We start from the raw sequence: 24,193 nt of genomic DNA, 5'->3' as shown, positions 1-24,193 counted from the left end.
CGCCTGTCCCTCCAGACACCCTAACTTTTATTGTGCCTTTGGCCAGCTGGGGGGGGGCGCTTCTGCCTCAGGGCCTTTGCTGTGGCTGTCCCACCCTCCCCTCCGCCTCCCCCAGTGGGAAGCATCTCCAGCGGGGTCTGCACGGCCACTTCCTAGCTGCCTCTGGGCCTCTGTTTAAATGTTCCCTGTTTGGGGAGGCTGTGTCAGGGCTGCAGTACACGCAGGTTCAGAAGCAGAGGAGCAGGCGTTTCTGAAATGGCCCATAAGACACGCAGGGCATTACCTTCTGATGGTCTGGTGTTCCGATGGTGAGAGGAGACATGGGAAAGGCTTTTGCAGAAAACAAACCAACCGGAGGAGTTTGCCACTGATGGACGGCTGTCACTGATGGGGCAGGCGGGTGTGGCCCCAGGTGCGGGAGGAGTGACGGCACCTGTCATTTCCGTTTCCAGCCAGTGGTGCTCTCTGTCTGGTCTGGATGGGTTCTGACAGCCAGTCGTGTGTTTTCAGCGGTAGCCCACCCTTCCGGGGCCCCACAGTTTCTCCCTGGAAGGGAGGAGCCAGGAAACGAGTGGCTTACTGATCTGGAAGAGGGAGAAATCTGATCCATCAACATACGTAAAGCAGCCTGGGGCGGAGAGAGATGGTGGCATCTGGGTTCTGGGGGCTCTGTTGCCTGAACACGCCCAGCAGAACTTGGTCGCAACACTGGGAAAACCTGAGGCAGGGAACTACAGGTGCGATTAAGTTGTGTTATCGACAAACTAAAAAGTCGGTTTCCGGGGAGCCCAGCTTTGTGCTGCGTGCTTTACACCTTCTGCATCAGAAGCACGGCGGCGCGGGGGCAGCAGGCAGGAGAGGCTGGGGGAAGGCCCTCACCGCCGCACCTTCTGATGGGAGGCATTTGCCTGATGGGTGTTCGCATCCGTGTCGCCTCCGGGGCTCTGCTCTGAGGGTCTGTATGTGCAGGATGCCCGGCGAGTGACAAGTTCTGCATGTCTCACCCACCCCCAACAATCATCGGTCACCAAGCTGCCCAGCTGGCAGACCGGGACCCAGTTCTCTGCCATCAGCTGGGGAAGGATTAAGGGCAGGTTCATCTCTGAGCATCAGCAGAGCCCCCTTGTCCATGGACCCCCCCTGCCCCCCACTTAGAGTCCAGTGGTTAGGCTCAAGGACCCACTGGAACGACAGGCCCTTCCCTCTCTGGCAGGACTTAATTAGGGCCTTGCTTTTAGAAACAAGAGTGACATGGATTATTTCTGGAGAAACTGACAACATCAGGGCATCCAGCTCTCCTCTTGTTTTTTATCAGATTCCGTGCAAAGCGCTACCTGCATATAACCCTCTCGTGGTTGGAATCTTCAGTGAACAGGGCAGCCCTGGGCGCTCCTATACCTGGGTTACCAGGGCCATTACGGAGTCATGTCAACATTTTATTTTAATTTAGAACATCGTTGGGATTAACCTGACGGCTGGGGAAGACGCCGTTCACGTGTGCAGTGTTTGTTTACGAAAGCCTTGTCTTCATCTGATGGTGTGTCACCCATCTAGCACAGCTGGATTCCACACTGAGGGACTCCGAAGCGCAGTCCAGTGAGAACCGCAGCCCTCAGTGTGGATCCTTCATGGCCCACTTGAGACTTTTTTTTCTGGGTGGGAAAACAGGCCCAGACCCCTGGGTATAAAATGTGATTGGCAAATTCCAGCTGCTAAATAGCTTTGAAGAGTTCACCAAACCAGCAGGTCAGTCCCCAGAGCCCTGTTCAACAGACGCACACACGTTTAGAACCAGGTATTTCCTTGTCAGGGGGAAGGAAGCTTCTCTTCGAGAGTATAACACTAAATCGAAAGTTTAAAATGATGGTGGGCACGGTTTTAGGCAAAAACTCCGTGGAAGAACCCAGGGCTTTCAAATAAGCACTTTCTGGTAGAATAAATAACTTAACAGAAGCGTGCTGAAAGCATCTCAGTGTTTAGCTACCCAACGTTTACAGAGCTCGGCGCTCGAAAAAGGGCTTCCCCTGTGGGAAACGCGGGAAGTTTCTCGAGGCTCCCAGGAATGTGTCCTATATGAAGAAACAGCTGATGGTAAAAATAGACAGTCAAGGTTTTCCCTGCATCTGTCATTCGTATGGATTCAGACCTTTTTAGAGAAAACTAGTGAAAAATAAAATATTTTGTAATCGTGGTGTAAATCATAGTATCGCTCTAGGTTTGTTTTTAGACTGGAGCATTTTTCCTATTCTAGGAAATGCATTTTTCTGTTACGGAACTGAGCTGGATCTAACCATTTTTCACCTCTTTATTTATTTATTTTTTTTTTGGCTACCTCTTGAGTATGGCAGGAGCTTTTGGTAGGTTTTTCATCAGAACGGTCAGTTTTGCCATTTCTGAAAACAGTAATGTCAATCATATACTTAGCTCGCATGTATAAAACGCTTACATGGGGTACCTCGTGGAATTCTGTCAAGAACTGTTCGAGGCGTAGCCTGTTATATTATACCCATTTTATAGATTTAAAAAACGGAGGATAAGAGTGACTCAGTGGTTTCCCAAAGTTACACAACTAGCGAGAGGGAAAGCTAGCAAATGGTTTTACTGGTCGTAAACCCAGGCTGCCTGACCTCGGGCTTTTATTTTTTATTTTTTTTAATTTTTTAATTTTTTCATTGAAGTGTTGTTGATTTGCAACAGTGTCAGGTGCACAGCACCGTGATTCAGTTATACATGTACATACAGGTGTGCACTTCCTTTTCAGATTTTTTTCCATTATATGCTGTTAGAAGAAGTGGAATATAGTTCCCTGTGCGAGACAGCAGGTCCTTGCTGTTTACCCCTTTTATATACAGTAATGTGTGTCTGTTAATCCCAACCCCTAATTTTTCCCTCTCCGCCCTTCCCCTTTGGTAACCATAGTTTGTTTTCTGTGTCTGTGGGTCTGGTTTTGTTTCATAAATAAAATTTGTGTCTCTTTTTGGATTCCACACATAAGTGATACCATGTGACATGTGTCTCTGTCTGACTTGCTTCGCTCAATGGGATAATCAGAGCCTGTTTCCTTAACTTCCCACACCGCTGCCTGGTTTTCATGTTTCCTTTTTCCCTTAAAATGGTGGTAGAAAGTGAGTTAATTATTGGCCGTTCATTCCTCGTTTTATTAAAAGCATATAAACTAAGAGGAGAATAATTCACGAATTTGTGTGTGTCGGGGCGTGGCGGTTCCTCTAACTCATTTACCCTCAGAGACACGTAGGAAGGAAACGCCTTCTCCTCTCTAATACCCTCGTTCGTACTTTTATAAGAAATCAGCTCCCGTGTGGCTGTGAAGCCCGGCGTTCCGGAGGCAGCGAGCACACGTTCGGGAATCGGACAGGCTCCTTCAAGCCCGGGCGGCGGCGCTTCCTGGCTCGGTGCGCTGAGCGTCTTCGGCTTTCTCAGACTTTGTTTTCTTAACTGCTGAACGGGGGCCACTAAACTCCTAGCCCCAGTACCGCGTGGGCACTCAACAGTGTAGTAAGTAAGCCGTGCCTGACGTCACACAGACACACAGTAGGTGTCACACCCCCAGCTCCCTTCCGCCTCTTCCTCGCTTTTCCTATAAAGCATCATTAGAAGTAGATCCACTGCCCAAGAAACCAAAATGCGGAACTGTGACCGTCAGAATAAAATAAGTGTAACAGACCCGTTCAGGTTTTATTTATTTTAACTGGGAATAAAACTTCCACAGCAACGTGATCAATCAGAAACTGCTGGGGTGTTTTTGTTTGTTTGTTTGTTTTTTGCATATAGGTTTTATTTTCCTTATTTATGTATTTATGTATGTCCGTATTTATTTTTAAAATTTTTATTGATGTGTAGTTGATTTACAGTGTTAGTTTCAGGTGTACAGCAAAGTGATTCAGTTATACATAGACACACACACATACTTTTTTTTTCTCTTCAGATTCTTTTCCATTATATGTTATTACAAGAAACGGAATATAGCTGCCTGTGCTCTACAGTAGGTCCCCGTTCTCTGACTGTTTTATATACAGTAACAAGTGTCTGTTAATCCCTAACCCCTAATTCATCCCTCGCCCGCCCTTTCCCCTTTGTTAACCATAGTGTGTTTTCTGTGCCCGTGAATGTGTTTGGTTTGTAAATAGAACTTGTATCATTTTTTTCATAGACTCCACATGTAAGTGATATCATACGATTATCTTTCTCCAGACACTACTGTTTTTATTAGCTCCGTGGCATCCTCTGGGGAACGGCCCGTGCCCCGCCCCAGCCCTCAGTCCAGGGACGTGTGTGGGCTGCATCCATCCCAGTGTCAGGGCGGAAATGTGGCCCAGGCCTGGCCCGTGAGCATATCCCACCGCCCTGGCCACTGTGACTGGCTTCTTCCTGAGCACGTGAGCCACGCTGGGCCAGCGATCATCAGACCCGGGATTCTAAATGGTTTAAGGAGGAGCAGCTGCTGTCTTCTTGGGTTTGATTTGACCCTGGGAGAAGAGAAGCCAGGAGCTGCGAGCGTGAGCAAGCCACCCCAAAAATAGACCCATTAATTTTGGAGGAAGCAGATACGAGAGAGGGTGGTGCTAGTGTACCTGGATCCTGACCTGACACCTCGGGTTCCTTTAGATTTGGGGGTAAAAGAAATTGCTTACAGTTGGATTTTCTGACGGCTTTTACTAACGTACAAGCTAGCAACCAACACTTACAAAGCGCTTGGAAGTATGGTTCCTGTCCCACTATGTGCAGACTTTTAACCTGAAGCATAAACATTCGTGTCCAAAATAGGATGAAGGTGACGAAAGTCTCCATCAGGAAGTGCGAAATGACAGGTTTCAAGCACACGAGAAACTGAGTGCACCCTCTTTTCTAGAGTGCACATGGAGCTTCTTCACGTGCATGGAGAGAAAAGGCCTTTTGTGCTGAAAGTGGGCGTGATCCCTTCTCTGGGCCACCATGTATGGCTGTTCAGGTTGTGCACTGCACAAGTGCTCCTGCGGTAGAGGACTTGGAGGAGCTAAGGCTGGTCCGTGCTGCAGCCTGAGCTGTGCTGGCTGCCATGAGACTGCACTGGCCTGGAAAGAAGGACACTCATTTCTAATTAACACAAAGATGTCTTGTATGTTAGTTTCAGTCCTGACAACACTCCCATCTAAGTGTTTCCCCACTCATTCCTACCTCCGGATGCTGAAGGTCCCTGAAAAATAGATGTTACGGTCATGCAGGTTCGTGCCCCTCTTAATTCATGGTTTGTACTTGTGTTAGTTTTTCGTGGCTTCAAATCACAAACTTAGTGACTTGAAATAACACAGAGTTGCCAGCTTTCAGTTCTGAAGCTCTGGTGTCTGACACAGGTGTCATTGAGCTTAAAAGCAAAGAGTCATCAGGGCTGCATTTCTCTCTGGGAGTTTCAAGGGAGGATCTATTTCCTTGAGTTTTCCAGCTTCTAGAAGACGCCTGCACTCCTTGGCTCCTGGCTCCATGCCTCCGTCTTTAAAGTCAATGACAACGGATTGACTCTCTCCTGTCCTGTCACTCTGACTTCCACTTCTGTCTCCCTGTTCAACTTTTTTTCGATTGAATACAGTTGTTGTGCAATATAGTTGATGTAACAAAAAGTTTCAGGTGTACAATATAGTGATTCACAATTTTTAAAGGTTACATTGCATTTACAGTTATAAAACACTGTCTCTATTCCTTGTGTTGCACAATGTATCATTGTATTCTTTTCTTTTAATACATAATATTCTGTACATCTTAATCCTCTACCTCCCTGTTACCCCTCCCCTCTCCACTGCTCACCACTAGTCTGTTCTCTGTATCTGTGAGTCTGCTGCTTTTTTGTGTTTTGTTCACTCGTTTGTTGTATTTTTAGATTCCACATATAAGTGAGATCATGAAGTATTTGTCTTCCTCTGTCTGATTTAGTTCACTTAACGTAATGCCTTCCGAGTCCATCCAGGTTGTTGCACACAGAAGAATTCCGTCCTTTCTTTACGGCTGAGTGGTGTTCCATTGTATGTCTATGTGTCTTCTTTATCCGTTCCTCTGTGGATGGACACTCAGGTTGCTTCCACACTTTGGCAGTCACCTAAATATATAAGGCAAACATTAGTGGACATAAAAGGAGGAATCGACAGTAACAAGAATAGGAGAGGACTTCCAAACACCTCGCTCCCCTCAATGGACAGATCACCCCTCATGCACTTTTAAGGGACCCCGTGACTGCCCTGGGCCCTCGCGGACATTCCAGGAAGACCTCCCATCTCTGGTCCTTCTATCACATCTGCAGAGCTCCTCTTGCTGTGTCAGGTGCACAGCCACTCACAGGTCCTGGGGTCAGGAGGTGAGCATCTTTGGGGGGATGTGGTTCTACCTACCACACGACTCTTACAAAACCTGGCCAATTATTCTAGGTCTCATTTCAGTATTTTGAATTTCTGGGCTAAATCTGATCAACCGTGTAGTCTGGCACCTTTGTCCAGACGGATGCAGCCTCTCATATCTCTAAGCGTCCAGGGAGAGTCGCCGTTATGCTCATGGGCAGCCCCGCTCGCTCACGTGACCTCTGAAGCCCTTTTCCTGTGCAGCCGGGCAGTGAGAACCTCGTCTGACGTTCCAGGTAACTGAGCTGGGACGTCCGCTGCGGAGAATCTCACTCATCACCCGCTGTCCCTTTCATCCCAGGAATGGCTCTTTTCTGAGCTGCATTGTTTTCAGTCTGTACAAGTTTCATGTTTTCACAGTTGCATCCAAATCACACTTGAGCCTGCAAATCTGAAGCTGGTTGGAACAGAGGAGCGATTCCCGAATCTTTCCGGGACCCCATCTGTCTGGGTCACCCTGCTCTGTCTCCCCTTTGGGAAGGAGGAACTCTTGTCTCTGGGAACGTGGACCTCAAACTGTGAGAAACAGTCATTTTTGGAAATACACTGGTCCAGGTCTTCAGAGGAGGTGTTCACTTCTGTTGGGGATGGTCTTGGGTGGCTTCGTAGACGGGCTGTACCCTGCGATTCTCTTTCTCTGATCCTGTGCTGAGTCTCTGCGGAGCAGCCGACGCGGTACCGGTGTGAGCACCTGGGAGAGGATGCCGGTGTGGCTGGCAGGAGTGAGCAGCGTGGGACTGAAGCTATCATACCCTCACAGGCATGGGACCTGGAAGACGCCCCCCGGCCTCTTTCCTTCTTCCCCGTTAGAAGGTAATTTTCAAGAAGAGGTAAAAATCACGACTCTCATGCAGATGTAAAATGAACATGTGTTAACATTTCTGTTGAAGTCATTAATGAAATGAGGACATCAGGCAGGTGTCACTGCTGACACAAAGAAGAAGGCAAAGAGTCACCCACGTCTGTGGAGGGAAGGGATGTGGGAATGCACGCGCGCAGACACCAAGCCGGCTCTCCCGCAGTGGGGACGGGGCGGCGCCTCCTCCGGGGAGAACTGGTTTGCGCGTCTGTAGACAAGGCTGCTTTTGAATTGCTGTCAGTTATCCTTGTAAAATGGCTCCCGTAGCATCAGAATCGGGAAGCCGAGAATGACGCGCATAGTTCGCACTGAAGCACAGATGTTTTCTCGGCTCCTTTTCCAAGGATAAACTCTCCTCTGAACAGCCTGCGCCATGTTGGCACTTCTGACTTGTGTCTGCTGGTAGGTCTGCCTGTGGGCTCTGGGGAACTCAGAGAGTTGGGGATGGCGGTTAGTGGCCGTATCTCGTTAGCATTATTTTTCTTGCCTTTCTCCTCCTCCTCCCCCCTTTCTCCTCCCCCTCCTCCCCTTTCTCCTCCCTCTCCATCCCTTTCTCCTCCCTCTCCATCCCTTTCTCCTCCCCCTCCTCCCCCTTCTCCTCTTTCTTCCTCCTCCTCCTTTTCCATCTCCTTCTCCTCCATCTCCTCCGTCTCCATCTCTATCTCCTCCATCTCCACCATCTCTATTGCCTTCTCCTCCATCTCCGTCTCCTCCATCTCCTCCATCTCCATCTCCTCCATCTCTATTGCCTTCTCCTCCATCTCCATCTCCTCCATCTCCATCTCCTCCATCTCCACCATCTCTATTGCCTTCTCCTCCATCTCCATCTCCACCATCTCCATCTCCTCCATCTCCATCTCCTCCATCTCCACCATCTCTATTGCCTTCTCCTCCATCTCTATCTCCTCCATCTCCACCATCTCTATTGCCTTCTCCTCCATCTCCATCTCCGCCATCTCCATCTCCTCCATCTCCATCTCCTCCATCTCCTTCTCCTCCATCTCCTCCGTCTCCATCTCTATCTCCTCCGTCTCCACCATCTCTATTGCCTTCTCCTCCATCTCCATCTCCTCCATCTCCATCTCCTCCATCTCCTTCTCCTCCATCTCCTCCGTCTCCATCTCTATCTCCTCCGTCTCCACCATCTCTATTGCCTTCTCCTCCATCTCCATCTCCGCCATCTCCATCTCCTCCATCTCCATCTCCTCCATCTCCTTCTCCTCCATCTCCTCCGTCTCCATCTCTATCTCCTCCGTCTCCACCATCTCTATTGCCTTCTCCTCCATCTCCATCTCCGCCATCTCCATCTCCTCCATCTCCTTCTCCTCCATCTCCATCTCCTCCATCTCCAGCTCCACCCCCCATCTCCCTCTTCCCTCCCCCTCCTCCTTTTTCTTGCCTTTTCTTTCCCTCTCTGTCTCTCACCCTCTTTCAGGGAATTCAGCATATTGATTAAATCATTCGAAGTGCCCTCAGAAAATGGAGAGGGAGAAAAAAAATTGTTTATGAGGCTTTAAAAAAAGCTGTTTAATCCCTGAGCTAATTAAACATTAATGTAAACAATTTTTAAAAATTACGAGATGTGACACTCTACCAGTTTTAATATAAGCAACTTAATGAAGTTCTCTCCCTGCATACTGAGCATGTGCTTCTTGGCTGTTGGGGGTGCTTAGACATCACTGGGTCCAAGATTAAAAATGAAATTGATGCTCTGTATTCACCCTGCGTCTTCCACACTGGATTTTATCTCAGGGCCTTCGCGACCACCGTCTCCAGGGCAGGTCTAGAGGTAATGAGCTGCTGACCTGGAGACAGAGAAATTGGCTTTGAGCTATTTGCCCAGTACCTTTTCATTTATCCATTTGTTTATCCTTTGATTCATCCATTTCCTTAATGTCCTTCTTGTCCTGGTATTGCTCTAGGTCCTGAACCTCTAGCTGTGAATAAGTCAAGTCAGATCTCTGCCTCCACAGACCCAGCAGAGAAGGAGGGGTCTTTGGGTTTAATCAAGAAAGCAAATAGAAAAGACAATTTAAGCTGGGAAGAAACTAAACAGGGCATGAGGGAGTGACCAGGCAGGGCTAATTCAGACCACTTCAAGATGTCTCTTACGCTGAGACCTGGAGGAGGAGAGTGACTTAGCCATGCAAAAGGCCTGGGGAATAGCATTCCAGGCAGAAGGGGCCAGTGCAAAGGCCCTGAGGCAGGAGTTAGCTCAGTGCATTTGAGAAAGGGCATGGGGGACCTGGGTGGGGGGGTGCTCACTTCCTGAGGAAAAGAGATCTAAGGGTGCGCTGGGTGCTGCTGGAGACGCTCTTCAAGGGGGTTTCAAACTCTGAAGCTCAGAAATCTTATGAAGTCCTAGACTTGTCTCATTTTCAACACACTCCCATGACTTTGATCCAGAGGATCATCACAACGTTTAATTATTGTCTTCATATTTTCATTAATTATGTTATATATATACACATTAATAATATATATATATATATATATATATATATGAATTCATACACACACACACACATTCTAATTGCAACAGAAACACAACAGTGAGCAAAAAAAAAATATCGTCCAGTCCCTGCCTTTCTGTAGCTGCCATGGTCCTGGGCCAGTGAGTGTATCTACAGTTCTGTGTCTAGGAATATATGTGCAAGATGTGTTATACTTTATACAGTTTATATATAAATATGTGCTAAATGATAAATACCATTTTAAATAATCCATATGGGACTTGATAAATACCATTTTAAATAATCCGTGTGTCACAGATGTAATTGCAATGAAAATGAGAGTATGTTTTGAACTGAGTAAAGTTATGACGTATAACTTGTAGGCTCCAGCGGAAGTCACGCATATATTTGAAAAGAAACCAGTGGTTTAGCTCCCATTTTAAGAAGTTAGAAAAACAACATGTGATGATCCCAGAAGAAGGTAGGAGACATCTGTCATTGATGATAGTAAAAGGCTGATGGAATACAAAAACAGAGAAATATGAAATGTCCCCAAATCAGTTAAATGGATTTTAAAACTCGTTATGGGAATTTAAAAGGCCAAGAATAAAAATGAGCAAAGCAGGAGTATGTGTCCCGGGGACATAAAGTCTTCAGTAATTGGAGTATGGAATATTGGCGCAAGGGCAGACAAACCCCTGGAGCAGACTCAACAGAACGCTTCTCTGCAGACGCGTTATTAGTGCAATACTGATTTGCTGAAGAGTGAGAAGCAGGTGGAATTTTAAATAAAATGTTCTGGGTCAAATGAATACGTACACGGAAAAAGATGAATTCTGGTATCTACAGCATATTGTGCATGCAGGCTTGGTTATGGGACATAGAAATAAATGTGAAAAAGTAAGTAAATAAATCTTCTAGAAGACTCTGTAAAAGGGCATCTTCAAAACCTTAAAATAAACAAAGATTTCATAAACTGGACCCAAGAATTAACTGTAGAGGAAAAGTTTGACAATTGGATTATAAAGAAAAGAATTCTATATCAAAAGATGGTCTTAGAGAGACAGGCTATTTGTAACCTATGTAATCAACAGAATACTTTGTGTCTCTAGTTTATAATGAAATCCTACCCGTCAGGGAGAAGTGGAAACATCCAACAGAAAAATGCACAGAAGCCTTGAAGGGCACGGCACACAAGAGGATATTCAGTATCCAGTAAGAGCTGAGAAGTTGTTCAGCCTTCTTAGTCATCCAGAAAATGTAAATTATAATCGAAAGGAGATCTCACGTTCCATACACCACAGTGTTAGAAATGAAAAAGACTGGAAATGCTAAGTGTTACGACGAGGAGCTGCTGGAACACTCTGAATCTTCTGAAAGAGGGTAAATTGATAGCAGCATTTTGTAAACTATTTGCTAGTATTGATTATAAAAATTTTTATTAAACAGACACCTGTGACCAAGTAATTCTACTCTTCGTATAGACCCCGAAGGAATGCAGGGACCTATGCACCAAAGGCATTTGAAACAATGTTTGCAGTAGCAATGTTTAAATTAACCCCAGAGCGCAACCAACCCAGACGTCCACCAACTGTAGAATCTAATGGATAAATAAGTTATAGGGTATTCATACTCTGACTTGTCAACAGTTGGGAAAATGAATGAAATGCACCTCAGCACCACCACGTGGATGAACTTTTCAAACACAATGTTGAGCTAAACAAGCCAGCCACAAAAACCACACACGTGATTTGATTTATATAAAGTTCAAAACCAGGCAGAACTATAGTGTTGGATCTCAGGAGTGGTTTGCTCAGGGGGAGTGGGTCTCTGGTGAGACAGAGGATGAATGAGGAGTGGGCTTCTAGAATGACGGTGAATGGGCCTTGTGAGAATTCATGGAGCCGTGTTCTTCCATTTCATGCGCTTTCTGTGTATCTGCTACTGTTTGGTTCAAGGTTTATTAAGAATGCTAAATTACGAACTTTCAACTTTGCCTTGAGTTCTTTGCTAATATTACTGTTTGTCCCAATTTTATATTCCTGTATGCATACTCTTTAAAAAAAAGTAGACTATTATTTTTAACAGTTTTAGGTTTATGGAAGAAATTGAGCAAAAATGTGCAGAGCTCCCATAAGCCTTTGTGTGGGGCCTTTGCTACAATCAGTGAGTAATGTGGATTCATTATTATTAATGAAAGTCCACAGTTCACGTTAGGGCTCACTCTTTGTGGCGTGCATTCTATGGATTTTGACAAATATATAATGACATGTGTCCACGATTATACTAGAGCATTGTAAAGGATTGTTTCACTGCCCTAAAAATCCTCTGTGCTCCAGCTACTCACCCCCCTCCCCCACCCCGATAACCGCTGATTTCTTTACTGTCTCCATGGTTTTGCCTTTTCCAGAAGGTCACACAGTTAGAATTACACAGCACGTAGCGTTTTCAGACTCACTTCTCTCACTTAACAACATGCATCCAAGTTACCTCCACGTCTGATCATGGCTTGGCAGCGCCTCCCTCTTTACCACTGACCAATATTCCCTTGTCTGGAGGCACCACAATTTGTTTACCCATCAATCTGCTGAAGGACATCCTGTTCAGGTCCACGTTTGGCAGTTATGAGGAAAACCCTGGTGAACATTTCTAGGCGGGCTTGTGTGTGACGTACATTTCCCAGTCCTTTGAGTGAGCGTTAAGGAGCGCGATTGCCAGATGGGATGGAAAGAGTGCGTTTTGGGTTTGTAAGAAATGGCCAGACCGTCTTTGAGTGTGGCTGGACCGCTTTGCACTTCCACCAACACTGAATGAGAGTTCCTCTTGCTCCACGTCCTCACCCTCAATCGGCGTCGTCCGTGTTTTGGATTCTGGCCGTTCTAACGGGTGTGCAGTGGTTAGATAACACTTTTTGCTGGATATTAAGTTTGTTGCTAATTTTTAAACTTTAAGCCTGATGCTGCACTGCACATTCTCATAATATAAACTTCCTTTCTATTTTTTCGTGTCTTGGAATAGATTCCAGGGCGTGCAATGAACGGGTCAGAGAGAGAGGGAATTCCAAACTTGTCTTAATGTTGTCAGCTCATCTCCCAGAAATATGACCCGTGCTATTCTTCCTGTATGAGAGTGCAGCCGTGACTGAACTCTGGACAGCACTGTTCATTGTGATGTTAAAACCTTTTTGTCAGGTCTGTAAGGAAAAATACATTGGGTTGGGTGTGACGTGAATTTTATCTCAGTTTTCAGAATCTGGTAATAACAGATCCCGAGCCCCTTGTTCTCATCTTAGTGGGTCTTCGATGCTCACTGTGTCTGAAAGGTCATTGTAGCTGTTTCTTCACAGCTTGGAGTGAAGTGGCCTTTCCGCACACACATCCCTGACTGGCACGCATGCATGTGTACACACGTACGTGGCATTCATACGTACAGTTTCCTAAACTGTAAAACTGCAGTGGTGGTTCTCTCACAGGAGCGGTTTTGCTTCCCAGTTAGAGCAAATGAAAATACAGCCCGTCCAGTTAAATTTGATTTTCAGATAAACAGTGAATGTCCCATGCAGTATTTGGGATGGACTTGCACTAAAAGCGTACCCGTTATTATTCTGAAATTCACATTTAAGCGGGTGCCCTATGTCTGTCTGTCAGCTTTCCCCTGAGGGGCACTTGGTGATGTCTGGAGACACTTATGACTGTCACAACTGGGCAGGGGACGTCGACTGGCATCCAGGTTTGAGGTCCAGGATGCTGGTAACTAGTCAGCGATGCACAAGGGAACCTCATGCAACAAAGAGTTATCCTCCGTGGTGCTGGCGTGGAGAGACCAAGCTTAAGACTGGATTTCTGCTTAATTTCCAGGCTTTGGCATTCAGCGAATGGAATCTACAGGCTGACAGGGACTAAATGTGATTAATGCATATGGGGGTGTGTGCCTCTCCTCCCAGCCGCCCCGTCTCAGGTGGCAGACCTGCCTGACTGGCCACGCTGCAGTCCTCGCACCCTGGCTTATTTTTCTTCATGGCGCTTACTGCTGCTTGAAATTACATTACACGGGTCCGTTTCTTTACTTGTGTTTTAATCTGCACCCCCTCACTAGGAGGGCAGCCCCGTGAGGACAGGGGCCGTGTCTGTCCTGTGTAAGCCTGCCTCTTCAGCACCAAGGACAGCGCCTGGCAGACACCCTCGCGCCCCCAACAGCAGGATGAGTGATTAAAGTCAGAAAGGGGGAGGGTGTAGCTCAGTGGTAGCGTGTCTGCTTACCTGCATTCAGTCCTGGGTTCAGTCCCCACTGCCTCCATTAAAAAGAAAGATGAGTAAACCTGAAAAAATTAAACCTAATTACCCCTCTCTACAAAATAAAGAAATAATTTAAAATTTTAAAAAATTAAAAAAATAAAATAAAGACAGAAAGGTATTTTGCCTTTAAGACAGCTTCACAGCCTCCGAACGCTTCTCCTAGCGCACTGCGCTTTAGGCTGGAGGGCTGCTCACACTGAAATCTGTACGGGCTTGTGTGTGGCGGGGATGCTGTATTTGCCACGGGCTACGTTCTTTAGTTGTCATGCTCCTCGGGGAAGCTGAAGTCAAATGCCAGCTTCCTGAATCATTCAAGGTTTGAAAATGTGCCTGAGAAATGAAGACAAATTTGCTTCTGGAATATTTGAAGCAACAAATCCAATGCTTTAGAAGCAAATTAAGAGCCAAGTGTATAAAGTCAACGTGGTTCGTCTCCACCTCGGGACTTTTCTCCTAAGCTGGTGTCGTGGGCTGAAGGGGGCGCACTTCTTGTCCAGGTCCTCTGAAGGTGCCCTTTTGTGGACACACGTCCCAAAGAACAACCGGCGTCTTTCCCTGGAGGTAGCATTTCCTCACTTAGAGGACACATCACAAGCTCCCCGAGTGTGTCCAGCTCTGTGCTGGGTTCTGGGGCCTCTCGCGTGTCACCTGTGGCTGCAGTAGCGTGTCCGAGAAGCCGTGGACCTGACATTCAAGCAGCTTCTGCAGACCGATCACTGCAAAGTACCGGCCTCCGTGTCAGCCTCGGCAGTACAGTCACGAATCTTGGACTTGATGTATGAGTTACATTTTTCCCCAGTATTCATTAAGAGAGACATGTGGCTCGTTACCATTTTTGAAAATACGTTTCTCTCTGCACCACTGGGAATTAATCCATCAGGGTGCCATTGGTACTCATGCCAAATTCTGGGGAAGGCACGGTTTAACATGGAAAGATGAACACGGCAGGGCTGGGTCCTTGAATCTCTCCTTGAGGGTCACACTGCTTCCTGGTGAAGGAGCCAGACGGCTGGGTTGGAATCCTGTCTCTGCCGCTTGCCTGCTGTGTGACATTAGGCTAGTCCCTTAACCCCTCTGAGTGTCAGTTTCCTCCCTGTGATGCAAGGATGATAAAAAGCACCTAACGTTGGGTTGCTGGGAGTATTACGTTCATTCATCGTTCTAGAACATACAGAACAGCGTTCACAACAAAATAAATGTAATTATTAAGTAAATGATTTGGTGGGGGAAACAAGTTGTAGTGCTAAGCAGAATTGGGCACATACCCAAGGAGAAGAGCAGAATCAAGATATTGCATAGGTGTGGGGACCCCGTCCAACTGCAGTGTATGGGGAGGGGGTCTTGGGTCTGAGGGCCCTCTTATGCAGTGTTCTAGGACAGATGGCAGTTTTCCTGCTGGAGATTTGCCTTGAGGGGGCGTGAGAGCAGCAGAGGAGGGAACCAAGGGGTTGCGTTTGGTGAGCGATCTGCAGTTGAGTCTGGTCGCAGCATAGGTGGGATGCAGCGGGTAACAAGATCCGGGAAGGGAGGACAGCGGTGAACACCTGAAGGTGTTGAGTGCTGAGCGGCAGAATGTGAATTTACAAGGGAGTCGTTGGGGAACCAAGGAAATCTTTTTAACAACAGCAGAAGAAGGGACAGGATCACAGTGGAGTGGGGTGAATTGACACCCAGGCAGCAGACCAGCCTGATGACTGTTTGCTGCCTGAGTCTGGCGGGAGGGAGGGAGGGACACCGGCTTGTCGGGCTTGTCAGTTCCCACAGTGTACGCGCTCCCACCCCGGGCTGCTGGCACCTCCCCACCTGAGGTTACTGGACGTGGGGCTGGAAGGAGGTGCGTAGATTCAGCTCTTGTGAGTCCCCGCCTGCCGGGTCCTGCACGCCACTGACCTCGACGCACCTCCTAGTCGTGTGACCTCAGTCAACCTCTCCATCCCTTTGGCTCCCTGTTTCCTTCTCTACAGAAGGAGGAAAATAATATGAAACAACAGACACAACACTTCCAGTTATTGAAACAGAAACGCACTGAGGTCGGAAGTCTGAAATTGTTCCCCAGATGGCGTTCCTTATAGACGCTCCAGGGGACCCTGTCTTTCCAGCTTCTAGGCTGTGGCCCCTTCCTTCATCCAGAGCTGGCAGGAAGCATCTTCCTCCTCTCTGAGGTCCAGCCATCCTCTTATAAAGACCTTTGTGAGGACCCCAGTCCCACTGGATGAACCAGGACCATCTGCTCATCTCAAGATGTTAAATTTCGTCACACCTGCCAAGTCCCTCTTGCCGTGAAGCTCCCGTATTCACAGGCTCCTGGGGTTCGGTTGTGGGGATCTATTTATCCCACCCCAGTGACCAGAGACAACTCTGTGTGTGTGTGTGCGTGTGTGCGTGTGTGTGCACACATGTATTTAAGAGGTTGTCTATAATCAACAAAATATAAGCCCGTCTACAAGCATATTTACAATAGTGTATGTATACACACAAATGTGTCTGAAAAGGAACAGGGAGGCGAAATGGTAGATAAAAGGAGATTTACAATCAAGGGCTGGTTTTGCTTGCTTTTTGAGTATACTGTGTTTTTAAACTGAGGGGAGCTATCCAGTTGAGCAGGAGAAACAGAAGTTGGGGAAGCTTGAGAGGGAAAAGTTGCTGGATGCTGAGGACTCGATGTTGAAGGAGAAGGAGAGTCATAGTAGGCAAAGGCAGGTAGCAAGTTGTAAGTGGCCGGCCGATCTGCTGGAGGGAGGGGAGAGAGCTCCTGTCTGGTGGCCTGTGTTTTCTCAAGGAAGCGCAAGTCCTCCACTGAGCGCGTGTTAGGGGCCGGGTGAAGGCAGGGGGGTTGGCAGTTGGCTGCCACTCTCTGTGCAGGGCAGCCTCCGGTGCCCCCGCGTAGGAGGGAGCCCGGGAGCTGAGCAGAGCCAGTGGAACTTGGAGCTGGGTCTGTGTCTTGAAGCCCCTTTAACCCAAGTTCCCAGAGGCACACCTCTCGTGCCAGTCTGCGGCTTTCAGGGACGTGGCGAGGCTCACAAAACGTCTAGCGTGTCACAGCGCGCAGTACAGCCGTCTGCTCTCCTGCACCTCGTCTCTGACACTGCGCCTGTGACCAGCGAAGGCCACAGGAAACAGGAAGTGCCTATTAAAAGGGTTTCCCCGTCAATCCCAGCTGTCGTGGGGTCTGCCACCCCTTAGGGCTTGCCATTTTAAGCACATTCGGACCCTCTGGTCCATGAAGACACCTTCGTTCTCTCCCTTGGGGAGAGCTATCCAGTTCATGTGAAGTTGGATACTCTTTGTGAATTTGAGGTTTGGGCTGCATTCTTATTCTTTTTGCATTGGGGTTGGAAAATTTCCTCTCCTTTATGTAAGGTTTTGCTGCTGTTTCCAATGACTTTGAAGGGAGAGGAATGGAGTGGAGTTAATCTTCCTTAATTTGGGTTTATTAAACAAATTCCTGAATATTTTCCTACGGTGATAATGTTATGAGTCTGTTCAAATTTGTTAATTTCCTTCTGGCTTATTAGTCAGTTTGAATGCCTATTTTTTTCCTTGATAGTAAAGAAATTTTATAGGATTTTCTAACCACTAGAAAGAAAAAAAAAAGGAGCACATAAAATCAATCTAGCAAACGAGAAGAAAATGAAAAAAAAAAACCCACAAAATTGTGGCAAATGTAAAGCATACAATAAAACAGCAGGAATAAATCCAAACAAATCATTCAAGAAAGGCTTACAATCAAAATCAATTTAGACATTGACACTAAAGAAAAGTGACACAGAATTAATGAAAACGCAAGGAGGCCAAGAGTTGTCCTGAGAAAATGCTGACAAAAACCAAAGAAAAAGTGGGGAGGGGTGGCTGTATTCATCTCCAGAAAGAAGTACAATTCAAAGCCAAAAACGCAAAGAAGGACAAAAGGAAAGTTTTTATCACCAGCAACGTAATCCGTAAGAAGATACGATGGTTGTGGTTCCTTACGTGCTGCCCAGGATACTGAAGACAAACACTGTCAGGTCTTGTTTGAGATACAAGAACCTAACCGTTTCCAAATTACTGGGAAAACCTTCAACACGTCTCTCTCAGATAGAGACCAATAAGGCAGACGAAAGTAAGATTTTGTAGAAAACTTGAGGGTACCGTTACCAGACGACCACAACAGGGGACCCGTTCAGCCCATCTGTGACGTGTCCTTTAGAATTTCACCGTCTCTCTGGCCCCTTGATCCTGTCTTTATGTTTGCTTTCCAGATTTACACGAGTTTTTTCTTTCTTTCTTTCTTTCTTTCTTTCTTTCTTTCTTTCTTTCTTTCTTTCTTTCTTTCTTTCTTTCTTTCTTTCTTTCTTTCTTTCTTCTTTCTTCCTTTCTTCCTTTCTTTCTTTCTTTCTTTCTTTCTTTCTTTCTTTCTTTCTTTCTTTCTTTCTTTCTTTTCTTTCTTTCTTTCTTTCTTTCTTTCTTTCTTAACTTAGGCTGTTCCATGAGGATTTTTGGGTGGAAGAGTATGTAAGTGCATGGTCTTAATCTGTCATCTGTAACAATCACTTTTACAAGCTTTTTTTTTTTTTTTTTGAAATTTAGCACTGCTTTGGCTTAATTCTCAGTTTTACTGTCTTTTATATCAATATTTCTTACTTTCGTTTTTTATCATTTTTTCCTTAGAATTCTTTTTGTTTTGTTATTTGTTTTGGCTTTCTCTTTTCTTCAGCAGGACGCTTCGTTTGTCAATTTCATTGTCCTGTTTAACACTGATGGTGCTGAAACCATTGAAGACTCCTGCATGGATTTGTGTTTGACTGTGTCTTTGGCTGCCTCACGGATGTTTTGATACATAATTTGTCACTATTGGTATTTTGTAAGTACGGTGTACTTTAAAGTTTTCTTTTTATTTTTTATCCAAGAACTATTTAGTACTTTGTTTTTCCCCAAGCAAGTAACAGTGTTTCTATTTTTCTGTTGTTGGTAATTTATATTTTTATTATATATGCTCATGGAATACAGTGTAAGTTATTTTTTTGTTTGTTTTCCTGTGGCTTTATATGTGATATTTTGGAAAGGTGTACAGAATATGTACAGAATAAATAGTATCCTCTGTAGAGTTTAACAACCTCATAATTTATATTATTTATATCTTCATAGCCTTACTTTTCCATCCTTTATAAGTCAGAAACTGGGAAAGGACATACATAAAATTTTCAAACAAAATTTACTTACTGTCACTTTCTACTTATAACTTTAGGAGATTTGTGATATTAATTTAGGAGATATGTTTTTGCATAAAATATTTATTACTATATATGCACTGTGAGTTGTATCTTTCCATAAAAATTAAGATCCTTTAACCCAGTTAGCTATTTTTTCTCTTGAATTTTACTTTATCCTCTGATATTAAAGTTGTAAACCCAGCTCTTTCCCCCACCTCAGTGGACTATCTATGCTCAGATTTTTTTTAAAAAAGTCTATCAGTCACTTTATTTTAGGGGTTCTCTTGCAGCCAATTTAAAACTTTTTTCCTTATAATTCTTGAGTCATTCTGGCAGTCTTTGTCTTTTAACGGGAGAGTTTAACTCATTTATATTTAGTGTCATAAGTAACAAATTTGTTCTTACTCCTTTGATCATATTTTATACTTTCTATCATTTTTCTTTTGATGGTTTATGTTCTGTATTTTCAATATATCCTGTTTGGGTTTTCTCTTTCTCTCTTTCTCCCTCACCAATATATAAGCCAAACCTGAGCCTGACTTCAAACTTATAAAAAGTATAGTTGAATACATATTTATTTGGTTACCATTGACAAAAATAAACCCATTTCACCTATGAATTTGTAAAATTTGTACACTTTTACTTCTGTTTTCTTTTCATGTTTCTTTTGACATTTTTACCAAGTTATAATTTTTAAATGATATAATGTTTGGATTATGAATCTTATTTTGGTCGATAACTATTTTGACCTTGTTGGTTTTGTCTCCATTTAAAACATTATTTGAACTTACTCTGTGCTTAAATATTTTCCTGTTTATGCCATGACTTTCCTGTTCCTCAGTATTACCGTTTGATCCACCTCCTCTCTGCCTGAATATGATTCATATTAAAAAGTATGATTTTTTAAAGGAAGGATAGATAGAGTGTAACCTTGCGTCTTGCTGTCGTCCTCACATGTTATCAGGAAAACCTCTAGGTTAGAGAATTGTTCGGTTAGAGCATTCCGCATCAGAGTTATGGAAATGTTTATTATGTTTTAATACTTAATTTTGCACCATCGACCCAACTGAGGCCAGTTTCATTTTATTTTTCTTAAAAAATTTTTGTTTTTAAATAAGCACTTAGAGAACTATTTATTTATCCCCGACATTAGGAAATGTCTTCAGGAAATATGAAATATTTATTACCCCAGGACTGTTTTCTTTTCTCTCTTGTCTTTGTCACGGTGCTTCTTCTGCAGATTCTGGTCCTTCCCTCTGAAGCCCCGTTATCTGTGCGTGTACCTAATGCGCCTCCTGTTTGCCGTCTGCCACCCATCATTTTCGCTTCTCGTCTTTTCCACTTAGCTTTAGGGAAAGCTTCCCAAATTCTCCTTCTCAGCATAAATTCAATTTTCTGCTTTCTCGTATCTGTTTTATTGCTTCTGAAACCATTTTAAATCCCTTACTGTTAATGCTACCATATCTTCTTCTGCCTTAGTCTTATTTCGTTAGAAAATAACAAAGGGCCTGCGTTTTCTTGATCATTCGGAGCTTCAAAGTTATTTTGCGTAAAATATACTTTAATGCTCTGTGGTAACCGTTCTTCAAAGCCCTGCTGTTCCTCGGACTCTTGAATGTCCTTTAAAATGACCACTGGTGTTGCAGCTTTTACTCGTGCAACAAGCATTTTATTCTTCTGCTCTTTCGCCTGTGCTCGCCTTCTCTTTGGCTGTCCTTGCACGGGGGCGGCCTCCAGTGCGCTGGGCTTCCCCCCACGGAGCGCGGTGGGCTCCTCTTCCTCCCGTGTGCGGCGTGTGCGTGCTCGCGTTACAGGTGCACACGGGCGGTGCGCCCGGAAGCCCGCCGTCCCTGCGTTCCCGGGTCGGCGAGGCGGGGTGGGGGCGCTCGGGGTGTGCCGCCTCCCCCAGGCCAGTGCTGTAAAGCCCCTTCTCTCAGTTTGCTGCAGCTGCGACCCTGGGGGCCGGGTTCCTGTAAATCATTTTGGCTTGGCCGGGCCTCGGGCCACGGGGAGGCTGCAGGAAGCCCTGACTGGGCGGTTTTCTGTGCCGCGTGGGCAGACTCACTCTTGCGTCCTTCAGCTCAGCTGATGACAGATACTGTCAGCAACTGGCCTCGGGAACATTGCCAAGTGCGGGCATCCCCGGGGGGTGTGGCCTTTGCCCTTAGAAATGCCAGCAGAGTCCTGCCGGCCAGCATCCTCTTCTTACGACGCCCGGCTTCGGGTCGCTGGAGTGAGCCAACAGGGACAGGTACATTTGGATTTCAGATAAACCGCTTTTAATCGTAAGCGCACCCCATCACCATGTCCGTTAATGAGAAACTGAAACCTAGCTGGGTTGCTGTACTTTGTCTGGCAGCCCTAACCATGCTGTGTCTTCTGCACGCGACGTTTGCATCCCCCGTGATTTCTCGGCAATTCTCCAAGTTCACGGCGTGCGTTCTGCACAGGAAGTTCAGCACAGATACGCAGGGTTTACTTATGACCATGTCCCCTTAGTTACTGCTTTGGAGCCCACTCCGGGGAAAACCTAAGGGTCTCGGCTCAAACGGCTCCCTTCCTCACGTTTCTCAAAAGCATTGTTTAGGGGAAATTATCTTTTCAAATGTTAAAATTGATATAAAATCTCTAGGAGGCCAGGGAGTTGCTTAAAGATGGGAAAACATCATCATTTTGTTTCAAATAAGCATCGAAAGCCATGGCACCAAAATCAAGTGTAATTTTTTGTTCTTAATGGGTTATTAACTGAGATTTAGCATGCGCGGCTCCTTTGTTACTTGACGCCTGGCTCGCTTTTATGTGGAACTGGTGTTCTTGACTTCATGGCCCACTCTGTACATCGTTGGAATATTTTTCTCTGAGTTTTGTTTTAGAAAAGGAAAGGCATAAATGGAAGTAACACTAGCTTTAGATCATCTTGGAGCATTTTTAAAGCAATAAACTCTTAGGTCAGATACCAGGCGAAAAGACAAATAGGCTGTTTGCAGAATAAAGCTTAGAAATTACTCCCCTTTGAATGGTACCCACGGTGACCCCCTTATGGCTTTCCCGAATAAAGCCAGAGGGCCCAGAGCCACGGCCCCGGGAACGTGTAATTAGTGGCACAATTAAGTTTGCTGTCCTCAAGTAGTAGGGGCCAGATGTTCAACTGCGAAGATCACACAGCCTCAGAGTCTGGTATTAATGCTCAGCCATCTATACCCTAGTTACTTGGCATTGGCAGCGTCGAAAATGAACGCCAAGCTGGCGTGAAGGCAACGCAAGGTAGCTGCTCTGAGTGGTGCCCAGATGTATTTTTAAGAATCAGGGGACACCGTGTGACTGATGTGGGTCTTTTACGGACCTCCCTGCATGGAGAGGCACCTGCCGTCCCTCGTGCCACGTCGCCAAGATTACATGCTGCCCTTAATGGGATAAAAGGATCTGGGATTCTAATAACAGCATGGCAGCCACAGAAAAGACCGCGTACAAAATCCTGATGTCAAAGTATAAGCTGCTTTCGGTAATGCTGAAAGCACAGTTCATTTGTGGATGCATTCGTTAATCAAGTACTTACTGAGTACCTAGTATCTGCCAGTCCCCCCCTAAGGACTGCGTCTTATTATGGAGGAAGGGCCCTTGTGTGTGTTCTCCGCACACTTGCCTGTAACCCACTGGAGCATTAAGAGAATTACAGGAGCGCAAGGGGTCCCGCGGGAGGGGAGCATGGGACGGACAGAAGGACGTCGGTGGGGCACATGGCACAGAATCGTGCAATCGAGGGGAGCATTCCAGAGGAGGGACCTTTGTGCCGCAGGCTGCGGGGTGATGGGCCGGTCACCAGCGAGGTGGGGGAGGGGAGGTGGGACCCGGGGGACGGATGGAGAAAGCTTCAGTCCGGAACCTTGGCACGAAACTCCCTGCCGTCCTTCGCTTCCAAGAAAACTCACATGTGAAAATGCAGGCTTTTTGAAAATATAAATCCTGAGTGGTTTCCAGAAAGTGAAGCAAAATGCAACCCTGCGAAGGAGGGAGGCGTCTTGTTAGGTGCGCGGTATTTTGATTTTTGAAAAAGAAATTCCTGCTTACAAAGTGGAATCAGATGGAACCACTGCTTGGGTGAATCAAAGCTGCTCAGGGACGGGCGGTTTCTGATGGTTCGGCACCGCAGAAGCCGTAGTTGATGACCTGGGGATCCGCCTGGCCTGAGTGTTGTTCGTACCTGGGCACTGGGGGCGCCCTTCCCTCGGGGCTGTTTGTCAACTCAGGGTGAATGCAGTCAGGCTGGCCTCTTGCCCAGAAGCAGGATGCACCACAGCTCCGTGCCCTGCGCCCTCAGAACCCGGGAGCGACTTCCATCCTCTGGTCAGCATCCTCCTCCGTCAGACCAGCCCAGGAGAGGAAAAGAGTTTCCATGTCTTGTCTGCTCTCTCGTGGGCTCTGTGCAGCAGAGCCGCAGGCAAGACCCCTTTCTCTGAGTTCTTTGCTTTCCCCTCTGTTCACCGACAGCTTCCAAGAGGGGTCCAGACTCATGTAGGCGTCGTGCATTGGAAAATGCGTTCACGTGGGCCTTTGAAACAGGTTGGCCCGATGACTGGCAGGGCTCGAGTTGCTTTTATTGCAAAATAACCAGAGATAATTACACGGCTTCTAATGAGAAGGGCTCCGGATGACTGTGGAGCTTTGCAAAGAAGTCAGTGTTCCCAGAGCCAATAATTTCCATTTCTAAAACCCGTTAAATTGGTTCTTGAATTATGTAATTTCTCTGTCTGTGTTTTTCTTGCAGAATATAAGGCACATTGTAAAAATAACAGTTTAGAATTTTAGTTTCCCCTGAAGGAGGGATATGTTCAGTAAGTGGGAAAAAAAATAACGCTTTCTGTGCACTGGTGTCAACACAGCTTTTGCAGAGGATGCAGGTGACCTGAAAGTGATCAAGGGCTTCCCTTGATTCTTGGGTTCGAAGGACACGCGGACCTGACGTGACACGGTCAGCTCAGCGGCCCCTTCCAGCATTCTCCCTCCAAGGTCTTTT

General features: G+C 46.1%; 1 protein-coding gene across 3 annotated transcripts in view; it reads left to right on the top strand.

The window, feature by feature from the left end:
* Positions 1-24,193, top strand: part of TMEM132D (transmembrane protein 132D) — a 527,348-nt gene that overhangs the window by 133,917 nt on the left and 369,238 nt on the right. The window lies entirely within an intron of this gene.

This window comes from Vicugna pacos, chromosome 32, assembly GCF_048564905.1.
Source record: "Vicugna pacos chromosome 32, VicPac4, whole genome shotgun sequence".
In the NCBI taxonomy this organism is placed as follows: domain Eukaryota; kingdom Metazoa; phylum Chordata; class Mammalia; order Artiodactyla; family Camelidae; genus Vicugna; species Vicugna pacos.
Note: the sequence above shows the minus strand (reverse complement) of the source record. Positions and strands in the feature narration are given on the sequence as shown.